Genomic DNA, 7,500 nt, shown 5'->3' with positions numbered 1-7,500 from the left:
CACGACGTGAGCCTCGCTGGTCTGAGAGAAGGCGAGTCGGTGTTCGTTAATCTTTATTTAACACCACAGGAAATCCGCTCCCTGCCTGCTGGCCAAGGGATTCTCCTCAGCAACAAGTGTTTACGGACCTCACCCATTCTCCTACCTCTCCTACCGCTGCTGCTGCTGCTGACGGGGCGTGTTGGTGATGTTTGAGAGGTAAAAGGAGTGGAGTGCAGGAGACAGAGTGGTGTGCAGATGAGGTAGAGGAGGACGTGAAGGAGAAGTATTGAGTTTAGGTGTAGAGTATGTGGAAAAGATAAAAGCTAAGGCATAGACTTGATGACAACAAGGATGAGGATGAGAAGGTAGAAAAGGAAGAAGTTCTGAAAAAGATGGTGGTGGAGGAGGTTGGAGGTGAAGGAGTAGGAGGAAGGAGATAAAAACCAGGATGTAGAGGAAGACGAGCAAGAAGAGCATGTTATCGAGAAGGAATGACTAAAGGGAAAAATTAATATAGACGAAAATGTTGAGATGGAGAAGGAAGAGACTGAAAAAATCATGGTGAACGACGAGGAAGAGGAGTACGTAGAGGGAAAAGAGGAGATCCAGGAATATAACGGGAAGAAAAAGGGAAAGGTGGCTATAAGAGGGAAAAAATAGTCACAGAAAGGATCAAGCTATATAAATATCTTTCTCAGAAGAGGAAAAAAAAAGCTTCACACAGATCTCCGATGGTGATTTTGTTACACTGAAGGAATGGTGAACAAATGACGCGAACACAGATAGATGGTTCAATACTAATCGCTACAAATACGCATCAGTGCCCTAATGATTTCAAGTGTTTAATACAGCAATTCACGTTACTGTTCTTCATCCCAACACGTCTTCGAGCTTGATCATAACCCCTTCAGTACCATGACGCGTTTCCATATTCATTCTGGTTACTATTTGGTGATCTTATACAGCTTCAGAAACTCATGTGGGGGATTGAAATAGTGAAGACTCTGGCCATTAATCTACTGACCTCCATAAACCATTCCTAATGTCAATAAAATGGTCTAATGGTGCGCATAACTCAAGGTAAATATGTGTCACAGTACTGAAGGGGTTAAGATGAACAGAGCCTTAAGACATTAATTTTTTTTCGTTGTGGTTGAATATGTTATGTATTTGCTTTTCTCTTTTGTTTATACGTAAGTGAATTGTCTTTCGATTTCCTTCTCAATGTAGACAGGAGGAAAAACATACACAAAGCTTCTTACATCCTAATCTCTTCTTTGTCATTGAGTATATTATGTATTTATTGAGTATATATGTATTTTTTTCTTATTTAGATGTTCCTTATTTGTCTCTTAATCGCCCTCTCAAAGCACTAAGGATGAAAAGAAAAAGCACATAGGCATCTAGCATCCTGATTTCCCCCTTGTGATGAAATTTGTGATGTGCTTTTCTTCTCTTATATAAGTGTAACAGCTTTCTTTATGTCGCTTTCTCAGAATACAGAGGACAGAACGAAAAGCACATCGACTTCTAACATCCAAATTTCTTCTTGGTGATTGAATTCGCAATGTATTTCTCCTCTTTTTATGAATATACGACTTAACCGTCCTGCGACCGCCCTTTCAGATTGCAAAGGACGGAACGAGAAGTTAATACGATCACACTAACTCGTGACGCCCTCATCGCATTGCTACGGATCAAGACACTGTTACATTAACCCTTCTCGCTTATTTATATTTGTTATTCACTTATTTTTATACCACTGCCTCTGAGTCCTAAGCTTCTGCAAGGCACTGACTCGCTAAGACCCGGGGAAGCAGTAAGGCCTGTGTGGGTGGTAAGACCACACGTACTGGAGTGAACCAATAAAGATTGCCACTAACAAAAAGAAAGAAAAATAGAAACCAGAAATTTTACCACCACCATATTGTTACTTCCCTTCATTCTTCCTTCTTCGTTCCTCTTTCACCTTTTCGCTCCTACTCCTTGATGTCCCTTCTTCTCGTTCCTGCCTGTAATATCATCCATCTCTTCCTGGTTCTTCCTCATCTTCTTCTCATGTCTCCACTTCCTTCTTGTCGAATGCCACTCTCCCATCCTTTCCCTCCCGCCCTCACATCTTTCCCTTCCATCCCTACCCTCTCCAATATGCTCCTCTTCTGCATTCACAGCGATCTCTCTCCTTCCCGCGTTATTCTGACCATTATTACATATATATTTTTTTCGGAGGCTTGCGCGGTGCTTCATGTGTTTGTGTGACGGTGATCATTTCTGAGAGAGTGGAGAAGAAAGAGGGAGAAACAAAGGGTGAGGGAGAGAACAACACATCCATCCTCCTCCTCACTCTTGTTTTTCTTCTTCTTCCTTATGTGTGTCATGTATTTTTGTGTTGATATTATGAATAGGAAAGGGAAAAATGGGTAGAGGGAGAGTGAATAGTAGAGATTGAAAGAAACGATAATTCACGTACATTTCTCTCTCTCTCTCTCTCTCTCTCTCTCACACACACACACACACACACACACACACACACACACAGTTTCTCTTTAGTCTTTACCTCTTCATCAGAAGTCACTGGATGCACGTGGCGGAGTTACGAACTGTTTGTCACTCACTGCGAGGCAAGGAAGGGGGGAATGCGCCGTGAGACAGGGAGGGAGGGATACACACACACACACACACACACACACACACACACACACACACACACACACACACACACACACACACACACACTGTCACTCACCACACTTACAGATACGCACGCAAGCACGCACCACCACCACCACTACCCGGTCCTGTCCTTAGCGCGCAACACAAGCACCGCACCGAACACTCCCGCCGGTGAAATGGACGAGTCTCGCATCGGTTTCCGTATCGCGGGATTGATGGAAGGCCTGTTCGTGCCCACGGCAAAGGGAGGACTGGCCGCCAGCCCCAAGGAGAGAGGAGCGACGCGAGGGGGCGGCGGCGGCGGCGGTGGCGGCGGCTACTGGGTGGCTGGCGGGGCGGGCGTGTGCGGGGGTCGAGAGCTCACCTGTGTGAAGGCAGACACCGCGCCGCAGTGTGTGTGGTGCTGGCTTGCCTTTGACGACGGAGCGCTCTGAGCCTGCTCCACTCCCCTCCCACCCGCGCTCACCCTCTGCTCTTCCCCCCCTCCCCTCCTCATCCTCTCTCTCTCTCTCTCTCTCTCTCTCTCTCTCTCTCTCTCTCTCTCTCTCTCTCTCTCTCTCTCTCTCTCTCTCTCTCTGTGTGTGTGCGTGTGTGTATGTGCGTATGTGTCACTGGCTCACCCCTCCACCTTGTCCAGGTGCCAAAGGCTCATCGGTGGAGGTATTGAGGCAGGAAGCTCAGGCCAAGCAGGCTTCCCAAGTAAAGACGTGAGGGCGGCGTGAATGCTAACAGATAAAAGGATTAAAGAACGTTCCACTAACGACGAGAAAGGGTTTTAATAGTCTCTTCATAGTTACATCAAGCAACAATACACTTCGCGGCATATCCTATATCTAGTGTTAGTAGTAGAGGTAGTAGTCGTGGCAGTAGTAGTAGTAATAATAGTAGTAGTAGTAGTAGTAGTAGTAGTAGTAGTAGTAGTAGTAGTAATAGTAGTAGTGGTAGTTGTAGTAGTAGTGATGTGCCTAAATGTTTCTTTCTCTCATTCCTGTCCTGCCGCTGTGTAACCTCAGTACATCCTTAACGAGAGAAAACCGAGACAACCCCGGGTCACATCTTATTATATTCTCCGGTGATAGATTATTCAGTCCCTTGTTTGATTTATGCTGCGAATCTGTTATGTGGAAACGAATGATTATTGCCATTTACACATAAGAGGACGAGATTATAGTGTTTATATAGAACGAACAAGTTTATTGAGGTAGTGATGCTCCTTGTAGCGTGTTAAAGTGTGGAGGTCAACAAATCAACTATCCCTACACTGATTTAATGGTCGAGTGTGAACCAATTAAGCGTACAATTAATTTGTCGCATCTCTTGATGGTTTAGGGAAGCTCTAGGATTGCTTTTTACTTTTCTCAATTAATGCTCTTCAATTAATATTTCGTAATTATTCATTAAATTAAAAGGTTCTGTTATTACACGGAACTGGAGGATAGCATATTTCCTTTAACTCTGTTGTGTGTGTGTGTGTGTGTGTGTGTGTGTGTGTGTGTGTGTGTGTGTGTGTGTGTGTGTGTGTGTAGGTGGAAGGATAGATGGTTGGGTTGAGAGCATGTGCCTGATACTTTGTCGGCTTGAGAAATTTGTTTTATATACGGGAAAAACAACAAGTCTTTGATTATACTTAGATTACATTAAGAAATTATCAAAACAATCGTAGTAAGTTTCTGTAACCCTCTTGAAACTCTGATTAATCTTTTCTTCTCACTGAACTTTATGAGAAGTAGCCTCCTTGAACGGCTGAGGGATAAAAACAAGATACAAGGAGGAAGGTTAAAATAGACACGAGAAATCCCACATGAAGTCAACTTTGCTTTAATTCATGTCAGAGCGACGTTTCATTAATTCAACACCAGCGTTTCGTCCTGACGGTGCTATGATTGACACCGTGCACTGTGTTTCTATACATGTGGAGGAACAGATATGCAACTCAATTTTACTTCCATTTTACATACAGTCTGCGGAAAAGACAGATGAAATAGCAAGTGTAAGAAGTACTTGAAAATATTTGCGTATATTGTCAAGCATACATAAATCTCATGATGGCAGACGTAATGTATAGTGTTACTTTCATTATACGTGAAATATACGAGAAAAAAAGGTTAATACACAGAAAAGAAAAGAATATGTCCGCTTACTGTATGTTTTAGAATACACATGAAGCAAAATAACTGAAAAAAAAATGATAAATGAGATATACTACACGTACTTCATAACCATCCAACCTCACGGAAGATTTGCAAATTATCCAGCTTGTGCTACCCAACGTATACTTGCGCAGTCATGTCAGTTGCTACCACCCGTGTCCTCTCTTACTTTGGTTACTGTGAAGTCAGGTTCCCAAAGTGCTCCTGTCTGACTTTGTGAACAGGTACACTGGTATTTGTTTTACCATATATATTTCATTTAGTCATTTTGCATTTTTATTTAGTTTTATCCTTATCATGTATGTCAATAATCTTTTCAGTGAAGATTTGCAAGGTCAGATAGGTCTCTCTCTCTCTCTCTCTCTCTCTCTCTCTCTCTCTCTCTCTCTCTCTCTCTCTCTCTCTCTCTCTCTCTCTCTCTCTCTCTCTCTCTCTCTCTCTCTCTCTCTCTCTCTCTCTCTCTCTCTCTCTCTCTCTCTCTCTCTCTCTCTCTCTCTCTCTCTCTCTCTCTCTCTCTCTCTCTCTCTCTCCTTCTCTCATTAAAACTTCCAAATCATCCTCTCCACTGCCAACCTCACTGTCCTCATTCATACATATTTAACACACACACACACACACACACACACACACACACACACACACACACACACACACACACACACACACACACACACACACACACACACACACACACACACACTTTCATTCTCCATTCTTTTCCTTCCTTCTCCCTTATGTTCGTTCCTTGTTCCCTTTAGTCCTACTGTTCCTTTTCTTCTTCAGTGAGTGTTAAATGCCTCGAAAAACTGGTTTGTCGGGACGCTCTTCCTACCCTTTTCTCTGGACTACTGGAGGAGGAACAGGGGGAGGACGAGGAGGAAGAGAAGGAGGAGGATTAGAAAGGATTACAAAGGAAAGCCAAACAACAACAAACATTTAGCTCCTTGCAAAGTTGTTTGGTCACTACTTTTAGCTAATTACAGGGCAGAGGGACAGGACAGGACAGCAGGAGGAGCAGGAACAGGAATAGGAGGAGGGTGAGGACGAGGAGAAGAACAAGGAGAATGAGAAAGATAGAGAAAAAGGACGTAGTTAAATACTGTAGTTAGTAGTGTTAGTAGTAATAGCAGTAGTAGTAGTAATAGTAGTAGTAGTAGTAGTAGTAGTAGTAGTAGTGGTGGTGGTGGTGGTGGTGGTAGTAGTAGTGCAAGTAATAATAGTATGTAATATCATTAATGACAAGAAGAGATAGAGAGAAAGAGGAAGAGCAGGAGGAAAAAAAGGAAGAAGAAGAACAAGAAGAAGAAAAAAAGAAGAGGAATAGCAGAAGTAGTGGTAGGAAGAGGAGGAGGAAGAGGCGGCGGTGGAGGAAGAGGCGGAGGAGGAGGAGGAAGAGCGCGTTATGACCACATAAATACTTCAGAGACACCATTAAACGCAAGTGATTTAGTGAATAACCTATGGAGAAATACCCAGAGAGAGAGAGAGAGAGAGAGAGAGAGAGAGAGAGAGAGAGAGAGAGAGAGCGGGGGAAGGCTAACAATAAATTTTGATCGACAGGAAAAATCTGAATCTCCGTCGCCCTTTTTGTCTTTCTCCTCCTGGCGCGTTGGATCTCGCATCACTCAGTGTCCTTGCGGAGACTCCTATCTCACTTTAGCGGCGGTGGCTGGGTGGTGGCCGCAGGGTGGTAAGAGGGAGAGGAAGAGAGGAAGCAACAGGGAGCGAGGCAGAGAAAAATAGCGTAGAGAAGAGAAGCGAGAGACGGGAACAGGATAAATAGAAAAAAAGCAAGAAAGTGCAAAATATTGATAATAAAATGAGGAATGATGATGGTGATGACAGGAAGACATGCTCGTGTTGACTAATTGCCGTAAAGACGAAAATGATGCCCGGCTGTAATTAGCATAATCAGACTTATTTTTCCTTTTATATACAATCATTCTTACGTCATTAAGAAAATAATGAGACCAGTGGGAAAGATTTTGTTATCCTTCCTGATTTTTTTTAGTTTTCTTATTACTACTACTACTACTACTACTACTACTACTACTACTACTACTACTACTACTACTACTACTACTACTACTACTACCAGTCCCATTACCATTATCATTACCACTACCGATACCAGTACTACTACTAATACTACTACAATTTACTCCTCCTCCTCCTCCTCCTCCTCCTCCTCCTCCTCCTCCTCCTCCTCCTCCTCCTCCTCCTCCTCCTCCTCCTCCTTCTCTTCTTCCTCTTCCTCTTCCTCCTCGTCTGCTACTATTGCTGCTACCATAATAACAACAAAAACAACAACAACATCTACATTTACTACTACTACTACTACTACTGCTACTATTACTACTACAACCACCACTACCACTATCACCACTACCACTACCATCAGCACTACCACTACTACAACTACTGCTGCTGCTGCTCCTCCTCTTCCCTCATATATTTGCCACAAGTCAATATGGCACCGTGAATACCACCAAGAGAGACTTACTGGAGCCTTGTATTTTTCGAGGAAGCTGTCTGTGCTAACGAGCTGTCAACATGAAGGCGCGATCAGCGAGGCCACTCAAGTGAAATAACGAGGAAGTAATACAGCCTCTTTTCCACGTGTGTGTGTGTGTGTGTGTGTGTGTGTGTGTGTGTGTGTGTGTGTGTGTGTGTGTGTAAGAGAGAGAGAGAGAGA

General features: G+C 43.5%; 1 protein-coding gene and 1 long non-coding RNA gene across 2 annotated transcripts in view; both read right to left on the bottom strand.

Moving 5' to 3' along the window:
* LOC123504591 overlaps nucleotides 1-3,006 on the bottom strand; it is a 29,422-nt gene extending 26,416 nt beyond the window's left edge. Inside the window, exons 1-2 of the long non-coding RNA XR_006674878.1 lie at nucleotides 2,729-3,006; nucleotides 2,540-2,596 (exon numbers count right to left, since the gene is read on the bottom strand). This is a non-coding gene — a long non-coding RNA (uncharacterized LOC123504591). The remainder of the gene's footprint in view (nucleotides 1-2,539; nucleotides 2,597-2,728) is intronic.
* The window catches only part of LOC123504587 (probable 3',5'-cyclic phosphodiesterase pde-5), a 219,726-nt gene that overhangs the window by 166,888 nt on the left and 45,338 nt on the right, over nucleotides 1-7,500 (bottom strand).

The sequence above is a fragment of the Portunus trituberculatus genome, chromosome 16 (assembly GCF_017591435.1).
Source record: "Portunus trituberculatus isolate SZX2019 chromosome 16, ASM1759143v1, whole genome shotgun sequence".
NCBI classification, from domain to species: domain Eukaryota; kingdom Metazoa; phylum Arthropoda; class Malacostraca; order Decapoda; family Portunidae; genus Portunus; species Portunus trituberculatus.
Note: the sequence above shows the minus strand (reverse complement) of the source record. Positions and strands in the feature narration are given on the sequence as shown.